Source organism: Bos indicus, chromosome 11 (genome assembly GCF_029378745.1).
Source record: "Bos indicus isolate NIAB-ARS_2022 breed Sahiwal x Tharparkar chromosome 11, NIAB-ARS_B.indTharparkar_mat_pri_1.0, whole genome shotgun sequence".
In the NCBI taxonomy this organism is placed as follows: Eukaryota; Metazoa; Chordata; class Mammalia; order Artiodactyla; family Bovidae; genus Bos; species Bos indicus.
The window spans coordinates 29,083,805-29,106,614 of NC_091770.1; the positions used below are offsets into that span (position 1 = coordinate 29,083,805).

At 42.3% G+C, this 22,810-nt stretch overlaps 1 protein-coding gene and 1 non-coding gene across 2 annotated transcripts in view; both read right to left on the reverse strand.

Moving 5' to 3' along the window:
• MCFD2 (multiple coagulation factor deficiency 2, ER cargo receptor complex subunit) overlaps positions 1-22,810 on the reverse strand; it is a 46,239-nt gene that overhangs the window by 13,735 nt on the left and 9,694 nt on the right. The gene's annotated exons all lie outside the window — the stretch shown is intronic.
• On the reverse strand, positions 7,508-7,579 carry TRNAC-GCA (transfer RNA cysteine (anticodon GCA)). Its single transcript has one exon. It is a non-coding gene; the product is annotated as a tRNA-Cys (tRNA).

Sequence of the window (22,810 nt, forward strand, 5' to 3'; positions counted from 1 at the left end):
CCAAGGAAATTCCAAGGGATTTAAAAATCATCATGAACCAGGGTCAAAGGCCAAATATTAGAACAAAGATGCTCCTAGTGCTCCTGTCACTTATGAAATTACAATGGAATTACAGCTCTGTGCCAGGAACCAAGGGTGTATATATATGTTTTTTTTCTATTATTTCACAATAGTACACACAAAAGTACACATACCGAAAAACATACAGCTCAATAAACTTTCAGGAATTGAATGCCCCCATATAACCAGCACCCAGATCAAGAAGCAGAACATTACCAGCATCCTAGGAGACCTACCTGTGCTCCTCTCCAAGCACCACCCTCTCCTGAAAGGCAATTGCTATCCTGGCTTTTGCTAACACCACAGAGTGGCTTTTACTTGTTTTTGTTTTTTCTATAAATGGAACCCACAGTACATACTCTTTTGTCTCTGGCTTCTTTTACACTGCATTGTTTTGAGATCTGTACATAGTGTGTGCATCTAGAACATTCACCCTCATTTCTGTATGCTGCTCCCTTTTCCCTTCTATCATCAGTGGACATCTGGGTGGTTTCCAGTTTCAGGTGGTTATAAATTATGCTGCTTCAAACTTTGTACAACACATGTTTTCTTGCACACCTGCTCATGTCTGTGTCAGGTATTCACCCGGCTCAGAGTGAATGCAGGTGTTCAGTTGTACGAGATAGTGCCAAAAATCTTTCAAAGTGGCTGCGTCAATCTAGACCAGCAAGAGGATAAGGTGTTCTATTGGTCCCCGTTCTCTCCAATACTTGGTACATCCCATCTTTCTCATTTTAGCAGGCAATGAACTTGTCTTGGCTTAAATCATCCAACCATGAGAAGCCACACCTGAACCTCAAAGAGGGTCCTACAGAGTACACAGAGAACCTGGACTCTATGTGGTAGGCAGGAGCTGGCTGAGACTCCTGTCTAGGATTATCTCCTGTATGGAGTGAGTACCCCACCCCCCCACCCCCCAGGTTAAATATGTATGTGGGAAAGTGAGGGTGTGCGTAGGTTTTAAGTAACCCAAGAGATACACCAGGCCAACACTGGTTAGAGTGGGTGGTAGCCCAGTTTCCATTTTCAACACCCTTCTCTCTTGTCTATCTCTACAATAAAGGCTAAAATACATTAAACACTCACTTCCCCATCTTTTTTTGCAGTTAGATGACCAGGGAACACAGTTCTTGGCAATGAGACATAAGGGGAACTTGGGAAATCTTTTGCTTTTCTAATAAAAGAGACAAATGCAGACCTCTCCCTTTCCTCCAGTTGTGAATGGGGATGTACAGCCTCAACCATGGAAGGAAGTGGGAGAGGATTTAGAAAGACTACCCCAGTGCTGTGGGGCCACTGAACCAACACCAGCAGCTGCTTACTTCCAGATATCCTCTTATGAGCAGAGGACTCCTATTTGTTTAAGCCGCTCTAAGACAGTTATTTGCAGTCCAAAGCATTCCCAAGTGACACAGAGGCCAAGCAAGATGTGGACTCAGATGGGAATTGGATTTGTCTATGTGAGGTCACTGCAGGCTCAGAGACCAGTTTATGTGGAATTCTGGACAGCAGCCGATGTACAGTGGGTGGTGAGTGCCTGGCAGGTAAGACTGCATACAGCAAGTGTGGGCAAGCCTTTTAAGTTTGCCTGTGAGGGAAAGGAAAGTAACTGGAGGACACAGGATCCAGAAGGGTTGTCTTTAAGGTGGAGGACCTTGTGCATGTCGAAATCATTTTGAGAAGGAGCCCAGCAAAGACAATATTGAAAACAGCAGAGTGGAAAAAACTGAAAGAATAAGGTTATTGAGGAGGCAGGAGAGAATGGATATAAAGCTCAGATGAGTGTGAGCCTGAAATCTGGGCATGCCGAATTGCTTTTGTTGTGTCCAACTCTTGGCGACCTCATGGACTGTAGCCCACCAGGCTCCTCTGTCCATTGGATTCTCCAGGCAAGAATACTGGAATGAGTTGCCATTTCTTCCTCCAGGGGATCTTCCTAACCCAGGGATTGAACCTGCATGCATTGCAGGCAGATTCTTGACTGCTTGAGCCACCAGGGAAGCCCACTAGTTCTGGGAGTGCTGTGACTGGGGGAAGGGCAGGCAGCTGGGTCAAAGTTTGAAATCATTATTGTGAAACTGGGACAGCAAGCTGCCTAGAAGAGATAGAAGACTTTCCTGCCTGACTTGAAAGCTCAGTTGGAGTTAGGGATCGTTCATTTAGAATGGTAGTCTGCATAATTATTTAATTACATACAATGGTTAATGCACACTTTGTGAATTTTAATAAAAAATTTTTTTTGCATTTAAGTTACACATGGATGTAGCTAGAAAAAAAATTAGAACAGAAAGTTGTCTGATAAAAAACCAAGTTCCTCTCTCTCAATCACCACATCTTCCCATCTTGCATGCTGCTGTTTGTGACCACACCAGGGTTGAGTGGGGGGCTGGACTGGAGAAGAGTAAGCGGGATAAGGAAGTTCTTACTTAATGGGCACAGTAAGTCAGCTCTTCCTCCCTCCCTCCATCTGATTGATGTTTAATGCTGACTGCTTTCTTGTGGTTCCCCTGCTGGACCCTTCACTGAAGGTCCCCGGACAAGAGGACAGCACTCTCTTTTGGAAGACTTGGGTTTCTCTGGTGGCAGATGGTAAGGAATCTGCTACAATGCAGGAGACCTGGGTTCAATCCCTGGAGAAAGGAATGGCTGGCTACCCACTCCAGTATTCTTGCCTGGAGCATTCCATGGACAAAGGAGCCTGGTGGGTTACAGTGCATAGAGTCACAGAGTCAGACATGAATGAGTGACTAAGATTTTCACTTCCACTTTTTTTCTGGCCCTCTCTCAAAATCTTGTTTTCCCTGGTAGTCCAACAGGCACTATTTTGGGCAGAATCCCTTTAAAAATTTTCCCAATCTAGTTCAAGAGCTCATGACTTAGGTTGGGTTTGAGAGGAGACCAGGGTAGAGTCCCCACTTTCCCTTGGGTATTTTCCAGGAGACAACAATCCCCAGGGGGCCCAGTATGGAACCTGAACAATGGAGAAGCGATACTGAGAGTGATGTCTAGAAAGATGGGCCTGAGAGCATCTTTGAGCCCCAGCATGGTTCAGCCAAGGGAGGCAAGAATTCCAAAGTCCTCCAAGAAGGCTAGTGTGAGAGCAAAACACACGAAATGAGACCTGGTCACTGTTGTTGTTCAGCTGCTTAGTCATGTCTGACTCTCTGTGAACCCATGGACTACAGCATGCCAGGCTTCCCTGTCCTTCACCAACTCCTGGAGCTTGCTCAAACTCATGTTCATCAGGTCGGTGATGCCATCCAACCATCTCATCCTCTGTCATCCCCTTCTTCTACTGCCTTCAGTCTTCCCCAGCATCAGGGTCTTTTCTAATGAGTTGGCTCTTTGCACCAGGTGGCTAAAGTGTTGGAGCTTCAGCTTCAGCATCAGTCCTTCCAATGAATATTCAGGACTGATTTCCTTTAGGATTGACTGGTTTGATCTCCTTGCAGTCCAAGGGACTCTCAAGTGTCTTCTCCAACACCACAGCTCAAAACTATCAATTCTTTGGTGCTCAGCCTTCTTTATGGTCCAATTCTCACATCCATACATGACTACTGGAAAAACCACAGCTTTGACTAGATGGACCTTTGTTGGTAAAGTAATGTCTCTGCTTTTGAATACGCTTTCTAGGTTTATCATAGCTCTTCTTCCAAGGAGCAAGCTTCTTTTTATTTCATGGCTACAGTCACCATCTGCAGTGATTTTGGAGACCAAGAAAATAAAGTCTGTCACTGTTTCCATTGTTTCCCCATGTATTGGCCATGAAGTGATGGAACCAGATGCCATGATCTTAGTTTTATGAATGTTGAGTTTTATGTCAGCTTTTTCACTCTCTTCTTTCACCTTCATCAAGAGGCTCTTCAGTTCCTCTTCCCTTTCTGCCATAAGAGTGGTGTCATCTTCATATCTGAGGTTATTGCTATTTCTCCCAGCAATCTTGATTCCAGCTTGTGCTTCATCCAGACTGGCATTTTGCATGATGTACTCTGAATATAAATTAAATAAGCAGGGTGACAATATACAGCCTTGACATACTCCTTTCCCAATTTGGAACCAGTCCATGGTCCCATGTCCAGTTCTAACTGTTGCTTCTTGACCTGCATACAGGTTTCTCAGGAGGCATGTAAGGTGGTCTGGTATTCCCATCTCTTTAAGAATTTTCCACAATTCTAAGAATTTTCCTCATCCCCTGACCTGGTCACTGGGATGAGGAAAATACAAATAGACACATCTGACAGTGAGCGGCCATGGCAGGATTTTGGACATTAGTGGCACATACAGAAAACAGGGGCCTCTCCTGTCCTGGGCCTATTTGCTTCCAGAGTTACTCTTCACTCTTCCCCTCTTGTGTTCTGCATCACAAGGGGACTGACCACAGTGCGTTGGTGATTTTTTAAACTAATTTAAAAAATTCTCCATTTGTTCATAATGACCCACTCCTGTTCGTGCAGGGCATGAGTACTAGAGGGTACATACAGCTCTTCCAAGGGTGTTCAGGCACGGGTAGTTGCAGAGATTATTTTCCAGCCCGCCTGTTTTCCTATGCACTCCACTAAAATCGGCCTGCTTAACAAGGACCTGCCTTGGAACATCATGCCATTTGTCCCTCTCACAATCATGTTCCCTCCCCACTTTAAACTATGGAATCCCATGCTGAATCTTACTAAGACGCACTGTCCCAGGGTAGAAAAACCTCAAGATAACCACAGAGGGGGAAATCTAAAATACTGATGTCAGTAAAATCCGCTTAATCAAGACAGTGAGGTGGGGCTTTTCTCCATCTCTTACTCAATATTTCTGAAAAGGCAAAGCATGCTGCTAAAAGTTGGAATTCTGGCTTCTGTTGGGGGATGTTCTTTTTCAGATATACTATAAACTGGGGTGTTGGGAATGATACCTATCTGTATTTAATGGCCTCACTTCTTCCATCCCTGACTGTTATCAAAGAACACATAACTCCTGATGAAAATTCCCAGGACTATTGATTTCTGAAACTTCTAAATATATATACTTTCCTCGTAATAAGTCAAATGCATTAGCATTTTTTAGCATCCGTTCTGTCTCCCTCTTCTCCCCACCATCATATTATTCTTGTTTGGAATTTTTGATGTTAGTTATTTTGGATAAACATTGTCTATTTTAGTCTTAGCTTTAAAAAAGTTTTTTTAAACAGCAACAAATGTATCAAAATATTTGATCACCCTGACATCCCATATATCTTGAAGGTTCTCCTGGATTTGTTTTTCTTACATGAACACTTCTTTTAAAGGTGTTTTGATTGTGGATTTTTGTGTGTTAAACTTCGGAGGCTCTGTATGCTTGAAAACGTTCTTAATACTCTCTCACTGAAATGAGAATTTGGCTGTACTGTATAAAACTTCAGATTCAGAGCTCTTTTCTTTCAGTTTCTAAAGAAAGAAATAAATACATTATCATAAGAAAAGCTATACAATCATCTAAAAAGATGGGGTGGGGAAGGACGGTGTTTGCCAGAAGTTAAAATACATTCATAATAAAAATGTTCTCCAAACTAAGAACAGAAAAGTTGTTTCTCAACCTTGATAAAGGGCATGTATTAAAAACCCACAGTTAATGTTCATGTAGTAGAAGACTGAATACGTTTTCCCTAACATCAGGAACAAAGCAAGGATGTCCACCTTCAACACTTCTATTGACCATTATGGTAGAGCTTCAAGTCACTGCAAAAAAAAAATATACAAAAGCCACAGAGATTGGAAAGCAAAAAGGAAAATGGTCTTTACTCACAGTTAACATAATCGTGAGAAGGCAATGGCACCCCACTCCAGTACTCTTGCCTGGAGAATCCCATGGACGGAGGAGCCTCATGGGCTGCAGTCCATGGGGTCACTAAGAATCGGACACGACTGAGCGACTTCACTTTCACTTTTCACTTTCATGCATCAGAGAAGGAAATGGCAACCCACTCCAGTGTTCTTGGCTGGAGAATCCCAGGGATGGGACAGCCTGGTGGGTGCCATCTATAGGCTCGCACAGAGTTGGACACAACTAAATCGACTTAGCAGCAGCAACATAATCGTGCACACAGAAAATCCTTCTAAAGAATCTACAAAAGAGCTACTAGAACTCTTAAATAAGTTTAGCAAGGCCACAGGCTATAGGTCAATATAAAATATCAATGATATTTTTACATATCAGCAATGAACATATGGAAAGTTTAAAAAATATCATTACAGGAGACTTTCCTGATGGTCCAGAGTCTAAGACTCTGCACTCCCAATGCAGGAGGCTCAGGTTTGATCCCTGGTTAGGGAACTAGATCCCGTATGCTGCAGCTAAGGCCTGGCATAGCCAAATAAATAAATATTTTACAAAAACACTCAAAACATTACAATAGCATCCCAAAACACAAAATACTTAGGGATAAGTCTAATTATTTTAAACATGCTTTAAAAAATTATTAATTTTTAATTGGAAGATAATTGCTTTACAATATTGTGTCAGTTTCTGTCAAACGTCAACATCAGTCAGCCATAGGTATACATAAGTTCCCTTGCTCTTGAACCTCCCTCCCACCTCCCACCTCTTAAACATACTTTTTTAACAGTCTTGAAACTGAGGGCAGTCATCAGTTAGAATCCTTGAACTATAACTTGCTTAATAATAACTTGCAACCCACCTTCACTAATCAAGCTTGCTTTAATTGTTCTTGCAAATTGCATACCCACCAAGATTCTCCATAGCTTGGACAATAAATCACAAGATTTCTTTAACCACGCTCTAGAGAAAAATCTCTGACATATGGGTCGCTATACTAATGGTTGCTTAAGTTGTTTTTCAGGAACATGGGGATAGTCTTGCCCAATTCAAACTGGTCAAGATGACTGACCATTCAGCCGTGCGAGTTTCCAATAGATGTCAGAGGGACAAAAACCCCACCCTTAGGACATGCTAATGCTGCCATTTTCTGAGCATGTGTCCCATGAAGAAGCATGTAATGCAAATAACCTGCACACAACACTGATTACTTCCACCTTTTTCTTGTCTTCAACCCCCTTTCCCCATGCCTCAGACCACCCTGCTTCTTTATCCCATAAATATCCCAAGCCTCTCATCTTTACAGAGGTGGATCTGAGACTTGTTCTCCCATCTCGCTTGGCTGTCTCATGAAAAAACTCTTTCTCTGCTGCAAACTTGCACCTCTCAGTGCTCGGCTTGTTGCGGAATGGGGCACATGGACTTCATTTGGTAATAATCTGGTAATTCTATTATCTAAAGTTATTGTGGCCTAGTCCTGCTTCTGTGTTTATTTTTTTGACCCTGTGAAAGCATAAAAAGTGAAGTCACTCAGTCATGTCTGACTCTTTGCGACCCTGTGGACTTGTAGCCCACGAGGCTCCTCTGTCCATGGGATTCTCCAGGCAAGAATACTGGAGTGGGTTACCATTTCCTTCTTCAGGGGATCTTCCCTACCCAGGGATCGAACCTGGGTCTCCTGCATTGCAGGCAGATGCTTTACCTTCTGAGCCACCAGGGAAGCCCTAACTTATGAAAGCATAACTCAGAGACATTTAGTTATCTGCGTGCCAAATGATATACTTACTTGTTTTAAGGAGGACAGTCACTAGGCTGTTGTCAACAAAAAGGGCTTTATGAGATAAGAAAAAACTAAAGACACTCTAGGCACAGTAAGTTTTTGCATTCTTTCGGTTTGACATTTGGGTGCTGCTGGTACTGCTGCTGCTAAGTCACTTCAGTCATGTCTGACTCTGTGTGACCCCATAGATGGCAGCCCACCAGGCTCCCCCGTCCCTGGGATTCTCCAGGCAAGAACACTAGAGTGGGTTGCCATTTCCTTCTCCAATGCATGAAAGTAAAAAGTGAAAGTGAAGTCGCTCAGTCGTGTCCGACCCTCAGCAACCCCATGGACTGCAGCCTTCCAGGCTCCTCTGTCCATGGGATTCTCCAGGCAAAAGTACTGGAGTGGGGTGCCATTGTCTTCTCCGGACATTTGGGTAGGGGGAGGCTAATTGATTAGCTGTCATCTAGCAGAGCCTAGTCTGTGAAGTGTGCTCTTGAACGGGCTGGTTAGGATAAATAAAGAAACAATTTCAGCCCCTGTCAGATTCCTCTGATGACTTGGAGACTTTAACTGTGGGAATATTCATGCCAGGCTGAGGCTACTGTATTAGGCAAGGTCCATGTCACTTTCCTCCTCAGAATTTCTCAACTCTCACTCATGGTGATTATTTCCTTCTGCATTTTGCAATTTTAGGTAATGGGCTCATCTGATCACAATAAACTGTGGAAAATTCTGAAAGAGATGGAATACCAGACCACCTGACCTGCCTCTTGAGAAATCTGTATGCAGGTCAGGAAGCAACAGTTAGAACTGGACATGGAACAACAGACTGGTTCCAAATAGGAAAAGGAGTACGTCAAGGCTGTGTATTGTCACCCTGCTTATTTAACTTCTATGCAGAGTACATCATGAAAAACGCTGGGCTGGAAGAAGCACAAGCTGGAATCAAGATTGCGGGGAGAAATATCAATAACCTCAGATATGCAGATGACACCACTCTTATGGTGGAAAGTGAAGAAGAACTAAAGACCCTCTTGATGAAAGTGAAAGAGGAGAGTGAAAAAGTTGGCTTAAAGCTCAACATTCAGAGAACGAAGATCAAGGCATCTGGTCCCATCACTTCATGGGAAATAGATGGGGAAACAGTGGAAACAGTGTCAGACATTTTTCTGGGCTCCAAAATCACTGCAGATGGTGACTGCAGCCATGAAATTAAAAGAAGGTTACTCCTTGGAAGGAAAGTTACAACCAACCCAGATCGCATATTGAAAAGCAGAGACATTACTTTGCCAACAAGGGTTCGTCTAGTCAAGGCTATGGTTTTTCCTTATCCATACATGTGGTCATGTATGGATGTGAGAGTTGGACTGTGAAGAAAGCTGAGCGCCGAAGAATTGATGCTTTTGAACTGTGGTGTTGGAGAAGACTCTTGAGAGTCCCTTGGACTGCAAGGAGATCCAACCAGTCCATTCTGCAGGAGATCAGCCCTGGGATTTCTTTGGAAGGAATGATGCTAAAGCTGAAACTCCAGGACTTTGGCCACCTCATGCAAAGAGTTGACTCATTGGAAAAGACTCTGATGCTGGGAGGGATTGGGGGCAGGAGAAGAAAGGGACGACAGAGGATGAGATGGCTGGATGGCATCACTGACTCGATGCACGTGAATCTGAGTGAACTCCGGGAGTTGGTGATGGACAGGGAGGCCTGGCGTGCTGCGATTCATGGGGTCGCAAAGAGTCGGACACGACTGAGCGACTGAACTGAACTGAACTGTCTATAGCAATCCTGTATAGTTCACTGGAGCATATATTCTTTTCAAAGAGATTTTATATTTGCTTCTCTCTGCTTGGTATCCACTTTTAAGTTAATTTTTCAACTTGTAGGCCCCTGCTTTCTATAGGGAGTACAAAATTGAAACCTAGAACTGAGTAAAGGCAGACTATAATTTTAAATTCTCAGTTCAGTTCAGTTTTCGCTCAGTCACGTCCAACTCTTTGCGACCCCCATGAATTGCAACATGCCAGGCCTCCCTGTCCATCACCAACTCCCGAAGCCTACCCAAACTCCTGTCCATTGAGTCAGCGATTCCATCCAACCATCTCATCCTCTGTCATCCCCTTCTTCTACCCTCAATCTTTCCCAGCATCAGGGTCTTTTCAAATGAGTCAGCTCTTCGCATCAGGTGGCCAAAGTATTAGAGTTTCAGCTTCAACATCAGTCCTTCCAATGAACACCCAGGACTGATCTCCTTTAGGATGGACTGGTTGGATCTCCTTGCAGTCCAACGGACTCTCAAGAGTCTTCTCCAACACCACAGTTCAAAAGCATCAATTTTTCAGCACTCAGTTTTCTTTATAGTCCAACTCTCACATCCATACATGACCACTGGACAAACCATTGCCTTGACTAGATGGACCTTTGTTGGCAGAGTAATGTCTCTGCTTTTTAATATGCTGTTTAGGTTGGTCATAACTTTCCTTCCAAGGAGCAAGCATCTTTTAATTTCATGGCTGCAATCACCATCTGTAGTGATTTTGGAGCCCCCCAAAAATAAAATCAGCCACTGTTTCCACTGTTTCCCCATCTATTTCCCATGAAGTGATGGGACCAGATGCCATGATCTTAGTTTTCTGAATGTTGAGCTTTAAGCCAATGTTTTCACTCTCCTCTTTCACTTTCATCAAGAGGGTCTTTAGTTCTTCTTCACTTTCCACCATAAGAGTGGTGTCATCTGCATATCTGAGGTTATTGATATCTCTCCCCGCAATCTTGACTCCAGCTTGTGCTTCTTCCAGCCCAGCGTTTTTCATGATGTACTCTGCATAGAAGTTAAATAAGCAGGGTGACAATATACAGCCTTGACGTACTCCTTTTCCTATTTGGAACCAGTCTGTTGTTCTATGTCCAGTTCTAACTGTTGCTTCCTGACCTGAGTACAGGCTTCTCAAGAGGCAGGTCAGGCGGTTAAATTCTCAAGGGAAGGTGTTTGTTTTTTTTTTTAAAAAAAACCAAATAAAGAGGTTATAACAGGACATTCTCTATTTCCTCATGCATTTCTGCAGTTTCATTTCTGGTACATACTTTCACCACAGGTATAGCCCTTCAGAGTTCTAACTTTACATGAAGGCATCAGGTCTACCTCTTTATTCTTGTTAATCCTAGGTCTTTCTCCCATTGCTCTGCATCCATTAAAACTCAAAGTCCAGTAACCCCCCAGGGAAGCCTCTGCCTCAGCTCATCCAAAATTCCTGCATCCCTCCTCCCCCCACAATTTAACTCCCTCTTAATCTTGGGACCATCAAGAATGTTCCCTACTTTCTTGTGAGCTTAGCTATCCAATTAACAGAAAGCTTAATTTATTTTACAAGCATCTTAACATGTTTTGGAAGAAACAGAACTGAATACATTTATGGAACATATTCACATTCATGAAGAAAAATATATTCTAGAATAATTGAATATAAATGTTTTAAATTAGAATATGTGACAATAATATTTTAAAGATTATCCTGAATAACAAATACTCCTTGTGGTATTCATAAAAAAATCTTAGTATTCATTGGGTATTTTCAAGAGTGCTTTTACATTTTTGATAAATCACACATTGACAAATTGGGAGTAGCTTGGACATTGAACTAACTGATCCTTCCATGAACTGACCTTTTGGGATCTGAGCTGCTTCCATTTAGCTTTCAGTACTTTTTTTAAAGTACAGGTTAGTTCAGTACACTGCTTTTTTTTTTTTTTTTTTTTTGTAAAATGTTGACACATGCCTTCTCAGAATAAATTAACTTGACTATATCAACTGACTTACTTGGTGGATAAAGGTAATTCATAAACCAGTTCCTATGCTGATTTTTCTTTTGCCTTCCCTCCCAGATTCCCACTGTTATGATTTAATCTCCTCTAAGCAACATTAGGGCTTCCTAGGTTGCTCTGTGGGTAAAGAATCCACTTGCAATGCAGGAGACCCAGGTTTGATCCCTGGGTCGGGAAGATCCCCTAGAGGAGGATGGCAACCCACTTAAGTATCCTTGCCTGGAGAATCTCCTGGACAGAAGAGAGTGGCAGGCTACAGTCCATGGGGTCAAAAAGAGTAGGAAGTGACTAAGCACGTACACAAGCAACATTAATGATTATTTTCTCCACCCAAAATCTCACACAGTTTTAATAACAATAAATGAAGGGATGGATGAGCGAATGAATCAGTTAATCAATTTTTTTTCTATCTACTTACTGTTTTTTCTCTTCCAGTTTTATTGAGATATAATTGACATAGAGCACTGTATAAGTTTAAGGTGTACAGCATATTAGACTTACATACACCATGAAATGATTCTCACAATAACGTTAGAGCATACATCTTCTCATAGAGATGCAAAATTAAAGAAATTTTAAAAATGCTTTTTTCTTGTGATGAGAACTCTTAACAACTTGTCACATACACAGCAGTTGTATATCACACTGTACATTACATGCCCAGTGCTTATTTATCTTATAACTGGAAGTTTGTAGCTTTTGATAAGCCTTCTAAATTTTACTTTTTACAGTGACACTTGTTGACCTATACCTGAAATTCTGATTATTATAAATATGCTGAAGAATGTAATGATAGAAATAGGGAAAAGAAGGAAGAGGCAAGATAAACATTTTAAAATGTTTTAAACTGAGTATTATACTTCTTTTTAAAAAATATATTGCAGGAATTGAATATTGAAAGCAAAAAGAGCTAGACTGTAGGACACAGACAATATTAAAACTGACTTCAGAGATGAATGAGAGGGAATTATAAAACCCAGGTTGGAAGGGAAGGCTTCATAGAACAGGTGCAAATTGAGGTGAAGAACCTGGGTATTGAGTCAGGAAACAAGGATTCTTACAAGCCATTAGGTAAACAAACCCAATAAACTAAAGGTTATAGCCTGACTAGTCACATTATAAAAGTCCTTTCATATAGAGGGCATTTTCTACGATGATCATTTCTGCCTTTCTAATAATATTTAATTTTACAAAATTCTAATTGATTTGTTACTTTCCAGCATCGAAGTTACTGCATGAACAAAGGTAGTTCATCATTTTGAAGAGTTTTCCCAGGCACAGCATTTACTCCAGGAATTAGCTCAAACCCTCTGCTTAGTTATCAACTGGTTCATTATTCTTTGTAAGTAATTAAAATAAGTGTTCTCAGGATCAACAGTACACTCAGACCACCCTTGACACGGATAAAAGGAATGTGCTAAAGCTAAACGGACTTCTTCGTTGGTTGTTGTTATTGTTGTTATTTAGTTGCCTAGTTCTGTCCAATTCTTTGGGACCCCATGGACTGCAGCATGCCAGGCCACTCTGCTCCTGTCCCTTTATTGGTTGGGGCAGGGGGATATTAATTAACGGTATTTTATTTTCATAAAGTAGACAATCGCAGACTTTCATTTGATCACTAGCTCCTCTTTCCCTCTAGACATCCCTTAAAGTCCTAGGCTGTGGCTCTGCACATCGACCTCAGAATCAGGGTCCCAAACAATGGCTGAGAGGAGGTTTGGCAAGGGCTCTGGCTTTGAACTTGAACAAGGCCCTTGGCCCAGGTCATGGTCATCCACGTGGTCCTCCTTTGGCCCTGGCCCGGGCAGGAAGGGCCTCCCTCGGCTGTGAGGCCACTGAGGAAAGGACTTCTTTTGACAGAACATTCTTTTCAGAAAAGGGTAAAGGTATGAATCTTTCTGATCATTCTAGAAGAATGTCAGGTTTTACGGGCTGCCTTGCATTCAAAGAACCATACAGAAAGTTTATATGAACCTGTCTGTATTGATTGATGGCTTACTGTCTGGAGGTAGAGTGAGTGAAGAGGAGGTGAAAGCAGGTCCATTTTACATGCCATCCTTTGGGTTTACTACCAGAATTGCCAAGAGGATTTTAATAAACTTTCTCCCATCCAGTCTTAAGGAGAGAGTTCATTGTAAAATGCTATGGTGTACTGTCTTATATTTTGTGGAAGGTCTTTATAAACTTGTCCCATATCTGCTCAGAATGTCTCAAGAATGCTCACATACCTTTATCTTTTTAAGCAAAATCTTTCCTCTGGTGTTCTGAGTGGCTTGGGGAGGCCAACCCAGAGTCTCCCAGAGGTATCAATTATGTACACCTGCGACCTGTGTGATGGATGGAGACAGTTCAGTTTAGTTCACTCAGTCATGTCTGTTTCTTTGTGACCCCATGGACTGCATCATGCCAGGCTTCTCTGTCCATCACCAACTCCCGGAGCTTGCTCAAACTCATGTTCATCTAGTAGGTGATGCCATCCAACCATCTCATCCTCTGTCATCCCCTTTTCCTCCAGCCTTCAGTCTTCCCTAGCATCAGGGTCTTTCCTAATGAGTTGGCTCTTTGCATCAGGTGGCCAAAGTATTGGAGCTTCAGCTTCAGCATCAGTCCTTCCAATGAATATTCAGGACTGATTTCTTTTAGGATTGACTGGTTTGATCTCCTTGCAGTCTAAGGGACTCTTGAGTCTTCTCCAGTACCACAATTCAAAAGCATCAATTCTCCAGTGCCCAGCTCTCTTTATGGAGAAGGCAATGGCAAACCACTCCAGTAATCTTGCCTGGAAAATCCCATGGGCAGAGGAGCCTGGTAGGCTGCAGTCCATGGGGTCACGAAGAGTCGGACACAACTGAGCGATTTCACTTTCACTTTTCACTTTCATGCATTGGAGAAGGAAATGGCAACCCACTCCAGTGTTCTTGCCTGGAGAATCCCAGGGACAGTGGAGCCTGGTGGGCTGCCGTCTATGGGGTTGCACAGAGTGGGACATGACTGAAGCAATTTAGCAGCAGCAGCAGCAACAGCTCTTTTTATGGTCCAACTCTGACATCCAATACATGACTACTGGAAAAACCATAGCTTTGACTAGATGGACCTTTGTTGACAAAGTAATGTCTCTGCTTTTTAATATGCTGTCTAGTTCAGTCATAGCTCTTCTTCCAAGGAACAAGCGTCTTTTAATTTCATGGCTACAGTCACCATCTGCAGTGATTTTGGAGAAGAAAATTAAGTCTGTCACTGTTTCCATTGTTTCCCCATGTATTTGCCATGAGGTGATGGGACTGGATGCCATGATCTTAGTTTTTTGAATGTTGAGTTCTAAGCCAGCTTTTTCATACTCCTCTTTCACCTTGATCAAGAGGCTCTTTAGTTCTTCCTGACTTTCTGCCATAAGGGTGGTGTCATCTGCATATCTGAGGTTATTGATATTTCTCCCTGTAAACTTGATTCCAGCTTGTGCTTCATCCAGCCCAGGATTTAGCATCATGTACTCTTCATATAAATTAAATAAGCAGGGTGACAATATACAGCCTTGACATACTCCTTTCCCAATTTAGAACCAGTCCATTGTTCCATGTCCATTTCCAACTTTTGTTTCTTGACCTGCATACAGGTTTCTCAGGAGGCATGTAAGGTGGTCTGGTATTCCCATTTCTTTAAGAATTTTCCACAGTTTGTTGTGATCCACACAGTCAAAGTCTTTGGCATAGTCAATAAAGCAGAATTAGATGTTTTTTTCTGGAATTCTCTTGCTTTTTCTATGATCAAATGGATGTTGGCAATTTGATTTCTGGTTCCTCTGGCTTTTCTAAATCCAGCTTGAACATCTGGAAGTTCTCAATTCACATACTGTTGAAGCCTAGCTTGGAGAATTTTGAGCGTTACTTTGCTAGTGTGTGAAATGAGTGCATTTGTGCGGTACTTTGAACATTCTTTGGCATTGCCTTTCTTTGGGATTGGAATGAAAACTGACCTTTTCCAGTCCTGTGGCCACTGCTGAGTTTTCCAAATTTGCTGGCACTGAGCAGACGACCCACAAACTGGAGAACAATTATACCAAAGAAGTTCTCGCACTGTTACAAAAGTTCTAGGACCCACAATGGGTTTCCCAACCAGGGGATCCAGCAAAGGGACTGAGAAGCCCCAAGGAATTTGACTTTGGAGGCCAGTGGGATTTGATTACAGAACTTCCACAGGACTGGGGTAACTTGGCGGGCACAAACAAAACCTTGTCCATAGCAGGACCCAGGAGAAAGGAGCACTGACCCCACAAGAGACTGAGTCAGACTTGCCTGTGAGTGTCCTGGAGTCTCTGGCGGAGGCGTGGGTTGACGGTGGCCTGCCATGGGGTCAGGGCAGTGAATACAACAGTGCCGGCATAAACCCTCCTGAAGGAGGTTGCCCCTACCATAGTTTGGCCTCAGGCCAAACAACAGGGAGGGAATACAACCCCACCCATCAACAGAAAATTGGATCCCACATTCAGTCCCTCCCATCAGGAAGCTTTCACAAGCCTCTTATCGTTATCCATCAGAAAGCAGGCAGAATGAAAACCACAGTCACAGAAAACTAGCCAAACTGATCCCGTGGCCCACAGCCTTGTCTAACTCAATGAAACTATGAGCCATGCAGTGTAGGGCCACCCAAGACGGATGGGTCATGGTGGAGAGCTCTGACAAAGCGTGGTCCACGGGAGAAGGGAATGGCAAACCACTTCAGTATTCTTTGAGAACCCCCTGAACAGTATGAAAAGGCAAAAGGATGGGGACACATCTATGGAAATACTAGGGATATACAAGGAAGTGTGGCCTGGAGCAGAGCTGAAATCACTGCAGTCTTCCAGCAGCCTGGAGGGCAGAGGATTCTGGCTCTCAAAGTCCGGAAGGATGGCTGCAGCTCCAAGGCTGGAGCCCCAGAGGCAGGAGGTGGCCAGCAGCGCCTCCTGGGAGAGTTGCCTGGGTCACAGGGAATAGCTTCTCTACTCAGAATATCTTCTCCCTGCAGATTCAGCTGGGCTTGGACTTGCCCAGGGCTCAATTCATTATCTCCTTATATTTACAACTTTCCACAGTTTACAGGCAAATTCTTTCTGAGTTTCTTAGCTGAAATCCTTGGGAAAAAGAATCCAGTTGAGGCCATCTTTTTGTGCCAAGTCATCATTACAGCTGATTGGTCCATGGGTGGTCTGGCTTCCCTTGAAGCAAGAGTCTCCACTTTGGTCTTGGGGTCACTCATATCTAAACAGACAATGTTCCTTGCCATGGAATGACCTGCTGAGGCACATTTGGGGCTATGAATGAGTGGGGCAGATTCTCATAGAAGGGAGGAGGGTGACTGATCAAGCCTGAAGCAGCCTGGATGGTAGTCTCTCAAAAGTCCTCTGGGGAAGTATCTCCTTCAGCCTTTATTCCTGTCAGGGCCCACATACATGCCAGGACCTGTGGAAGAAACAGGCATCTCACAGCCCACTCTAAAACCCACTTGTTTTAGTTTGGATCCTTTCAAAACTGAGCCTGGAGCAAAACTTACTAAGATGTTATTGGGAGATCAAAACAAACACTTAGGCGAAGAAAGCATACTGCCCTAATAACTAGCAAGTGTCATATCCTAATGCAAAATTTCCTCAACCTTACTACAAATCAAAGAAAGGCTTTGTCAACTACAAATTGGCACTTACCAAGAGCATTGCCAATGACTGAACAACAAGGCATTAGCCATCTTCCTCTACTGAGATTGAACCCCATGCTGCTAAAGCTGGCGACCTTCAACAACCCTTGAGGGAGTTCAGGATGGAAAGAGGCACTATGCTCCAGGGAATCTGGTGGGTTAGATAGTTGGATGTTTTTAGGAACAGATTTTATGATCTCAATCGTTGCATCTCCTCATATCTAGAGAAGCACTAAACCCCTTCATGGTGACATCAGACCCTCATGACTAACAGAAAACCTTTTGTAAATTGAGTGCTTCATGGTATTGAACTCCTCCTTCACCCAAACTTTATATACTGACTTTCCCCCACTGCCACTTTGGAGCAGGCTCTCAGAGCTATCTGAGATGCTGCCTCCCGGGCTGCAGTCCTCATTTTGCCCCAAATAAAACTTAACTCACAACTCTCAAGTTGTACATCTTTTTTAGTCGACAGCTTAATTCTTAATTTTGGCCTCTTACACTGGCAAAAATGTAAATATCCATTGTTAGGAGGGTACAGAAAAAGTGTATGAGAGGGTATACTCTCATACACAATGGAAATGCTCACTCAAAGCCCTAAAAAGGTGTGGAAAATGAAGTATTTCCTGCTATATCAGTGGGCAAGAAATGTCATAGCTATCACAATTCCAGCCCTCCAAATGTGAATTTCTGAGCCATGCCAACAAGAGGAACTCCCTACAAGAGGAACTTAAGGATGTTACAGTCATCAGTGGTTATAGCTCTCTGGTGTGACCTAAGGGAATTCATGAAGAGAAGAATATATCTGTAAAAATGCAGGGTACTGGTCCTAGATAGGCGAGATGCAGGTGAAAGGAATGACTTCAATAATTCCAGATTATTGCATCTTCCCATACAGGCAAGGACCCTAAATTTCTTAACCTGATACCTAGTTTTCCTTACTTAACAATAACCTTTGATGTTCAGGCTGCCTGCCCGCTTTGTTGCAAACTTGTATATAGCCTGACTCCCTCTCCTGCCTCTGGGAAGCAGTTCCTCAGGGCTACTGAGATGCTGTCTCCCAGGAAGTCCTAAACACTCCCACCAAATAAAGCATTTCTCAGCTTTCAGGTTGTGACTAATTTTTTAGTCGACAGGTGCATATGGTCCAACTCATTTTTTTCATTTGTAGTGGTGTGGGTGTGTTAGTTGCTCAGTCGTGTCCGACTCTTTGTGACCCCACGAACTGTAACCCATCAGGCTCCTCTATCCGTGGGATTCTCCAGGCAAAAATACTAGAGTGGATTGCCATTCCCTTCTCCAGAGGATCTTCCTGACCCAAGGATTGAACCCAGGTCACCTGCATTGCAGGCAGATTCTTTACCATCTGAGCTACAGGGAAGATCTCATTTGTAGTAGGGATTTGAAAATTTACCTAATACTCCCTTAGTGTGAAACACAAATGCAGCCCTTTGGTTTTATATAACTGATCTCATTTCCTCTAAAGCAACTATCTTGGTGGAAAGTGAGAGAAAACTAAATTTGTCCACTCCACTAAATCACAGTTTAATTAAATAATGTAACCTGTCCATTTAGACCCTCAGTCTATCCAGGTAACTTCTCAGTATCTCAGCTTTTCTCTCTTCTCCTATTCTACTCCAAGATAGTTTTAGGTATATAGGTGATGAGAGGGCCTACATATCCTTATGGTGGTAGGGAAAAGGCTCTTCGGAGTTCATGTATGTTACAATCCCATTTTAGTTATTAACAAAAAGGGCAAGTGTGTTAAAGAAAAAAAAGTCTGGAAAGGTATACTGAAAAGTCCTATCTTTGAATTGTCTCTGGGAGGTGGGATTGCCCTGGGCCACTACACTCTTTTACATTTATGCATTAGTTCAATTTTATAAGAAGCATGCATTAATTTTATAATCAGAAAAAAAGAATAATGATGTTTTAATTCCAGTAAAAGCAAAGAAGTACAACAAAGGATGTTAAGTTGGAAATTTTTATTGATGTGCTAAGATATGATAGTTACTGATTGTTAAAGTGTGAAAAGTGAAAGTGAAAGTGAAGTTGCTCAGTCCTGTTCTACTCTTTAGGACCCCATGGACTGTAGCCTACCAGGCTCCTCCGTCCATGGAATTTTCCAGGCAAGAATACTGGAGTGGGTTGCCATTTCCTTCTCCAGGAGATCTTCCCGACCCAGGGACTGAACCCGGGTCTCCCGCATTGTAGGCAGATGCTTTACCATCTGAGCCACCAGGGAAGATGTTAGTAAGGTGTGAGTGGTCCACAAAAATGCAGATCTTCAAAGGAAATTTTCAAAATCTGGTTACCTGTCTCTTGATCTCTCACCTAGGGAATCCTTCACTCAGAGAGAAAATAAGAAGAGTCAGAAGGGAAGGTTTCAGGGGGGAGGTTTTGGGGTAGGATTTCTTTGGGAAAATCTAAGGAGTCACCTACTCCCTCGCCTCGTCTAGTGAGAGAGGTCTCAAGGGGACTGACCACTGTGGGAGTTTGACATGGCCTCTGTCACAGGGCACATACTCTGGTCAGGTCCTGGCTAGCTCTGGAAAGTTAAGCAGCCTTGGCAAAAAGTGGATCTGGGCATGAACTGCTCTACATTCTGAGTGCAGATCAAAGGAGATTAGAATCCTGGGGACCAGATGAAGAAGAGGCAGAGGCAAGGTCCACCCCCGGTGAAGCCTGACCAAGAGGGTGACCTATGAGGAAAAAAGAGACTTAGTGCTTAGGGACCAGGAGGCAGATGCTAAGGCATAGGCTGTGGGAAGTAGAGGAACAGGAGGAGAGGGAGCTGGGTCTGAGAAACCCAGCATGGGAGTCTCCCAGGACCCCATGAAAGCCCCTAGGAGTCAGGTTTAAACATCTGCCAGGGACCTATGGATCCCCAGGTGTAGAACCTATGAAGCCCTTCTACCAGGAACCTTCCTATCCCCCTTCCCTCTGTTCCTTTTCCCACTTCAACCTTAAAGGTCAGAAGCAGCAGCAAGATGAGGAGGAAGAGAGTAAGAAAGAGAAGAAACTGAACACAGCCCTCCCTGAGGCTGCAGACTACCCACCTGCCATTGGCCCTAGCTTTGGGGAAGTGAGAGAGAAATCTTATCTTTGAATGAGGATTTAAATACTAAGTAATAAGTCTTCATTTGTGACCCTTGGACTTTTAACTAAGGGTGCTCAGAAAAATTTATAAGCTTGACAGGATTTTTACACATGGCCAGGAAAAGACCATCCTAAACCCTCACAAAAGCCATGGAAGGAAGGGATGGACTTGGAGGCTCTTACGCTAAGTGAACTAAGACAGAGAAAGACGAATACTGTATGACATCACTTATATGTGAAAGTACAAAATACAACAAACTGGTAAATCAAAGCAGCAGACTTACAGATACAGAGAAGAAACTAGTGGTTACCAGTGGGGAGAGGGAAGGAGGGAGGAGCGAGACAGAGGTAGGGCATTAAGAGGTATAAACTTCTATGTATTATGTATAACAAGCTACAAGGATATATAGTGCAATATTTTATATATTATAATTTTATTTCCAATATTTTATAATAACCATAAAGGGAACATAACCTTAAAAAACTGTGAGTCACTATGTTTTATACCTGAAACATAAAATATTATATATCAACTATACCTCAATTTTTTAAAAGGCAATGGAAGACAAAAATAAAGTAGCTTTGATGAATACAACCCACAAGTTCTGTTTGTTCAGCATACTGGTTATAAAAGATTCTTTTCTTAGAAACCACTCTGCCTTGAGTTCCTAGATATACTGAAACAGTGCCATTCAGATGTCAGCAAGAGCCCCTCATTCTTTGGAGGTCTGGGTAATTCCATAGCTTGGAAACATTTGAGCTTGTCCAATAATTTCTCTTCATTCCTAGAATTTACTCACCTGAGGTGCCTCTTATTTCTTTGTCTGTTTTGCCTTCTGCTCTTTTATCAGCCTGGATGCAGAAATAGCATCTCTTAGCATTCCCTCTATAGAAGAATCTCCTCACACAAAGAGTTGTTGTGAGTAGTGGAGACTTAACTGAAGCTTTTCCATTTCTTCAAAGGGGAAGTATTTGATGGTCAAGGAGGTTTCTTTAGGTAAAGTTCAGTTGAGTTCCACAACATTTATGGAGTGACTGCTGTTACCAGGTACTGTGATAAGCCCTGGATACACAGAGTAAGTGATAGTCTCTATCCTCAAGATACTTGGAGTCTAGCTGGAGAGAGAATGTAAGAAACACAGCAAATGCCAGGCGAGCCCATGTTGCCATGGCAACACAGTGGGAGAGGGGAGTACACAGTCTGATTGAGGATGGGGGGAGTCCAGGAAGATTTCCCTCTGTGATAAAACAGAAGAGTAACACAGTAGCAGATTGGAAAGAGAATCAAATAAAAATTTGAGAACAGAGAAATATAATAGGTGTTTAAAAAGTCAAGGGTTGGGTTTAACCACAGTTTGGATACATGAGAAGAAAGAATCAATGAATCAGAAAACTTGGTAGAGGAAAGTACCTAGGATGAAGAAGAGACAACAAGGCAGAAAACACAAAAGCAAACACAAGAGACACACAATACAGAGAGAAGGTCTTATTTATATCTAGTTGGTATAAGTCTACTTGGAGCTGAGAATGAGCAGGGACAATTTTGAAGATAATTTAGAATTTTCCAGAACTGATGAAAGATATCAAGCTCAGAATCAAGAAAAGCAAAAAACCCCAAGAAAAGTTAGTAAAAGAAATCTATTCTTGGCACATTAAATCTTCAAAAAACAAAACAAAAAATTAAAGATAAGCAGAGGAGAAAAAAAGATTATTTCCAAAGAAGCAACAGTTAGGTTGCTCAACAGCAACAATGGAAACCAGAGAACAATGAACTGCCTTCTAAGTGCTAAAAGAAAACCGCTAGTCCAAAATTCTACATCCAGCTAAAAGGTCCTTTAAGAATAAACATGAGCAGACATTTTTAGACAAATAAAAACTGAGTGCTTTACCCACTAGCAGAAATACCGTATTAACTTTCTACTTTTGCATAACAAGTTACTATAACCTTAGCAGCTTAAAACAACATCCACTTATTACCTCACAGTTTTGTTGATGAGAAGTCCAGGCAAGGATCAGATAGGTTCTCTACTCAGAATATCACATGGCTGAAATCAAAGTGTTGGCCAAGGCTAGGGTCTCATCTGAGGTTCAAGGTATTCCACCCGGACCATGTAGTTGAAAGCAGAAAGGAGGTCTAAAAAAAGCCTAAGATTTGAAAGTATACAAATCATATTTTCTGATACAATGCAATTACACTAGGAAAAAATTCAAAAAGCTCTATATTTATTTGGATATTAAGAAGTGTTTTTAAATAACACATAGGTTAAATAAGGTATCACAAAGAAAATTAGAATAATATTCATGGGTACAGCTGATAAAGGGAAATTTATAGTCTTAAATGCATATATTAGAAAATAACAAAGGTTAAAATTAATGAGCTAAGATTCTATTTCAAAAAGTTATTTTCTAGTCTAGAAAATAAAATATTGGATTGTACTATTACTCCCAAAGATTTACTGCCTATCTCTGGGCACTGGCATCAAGTTTAGCTGTATTTTCTGCACCAGTCAATGAAATGTTTACAGAAGTGTGATATGTCACACCTAGGCAGAAGTTTTCCATACAGTTTACCATACTGTCTCTCTTCCCTATGTCCTAAGG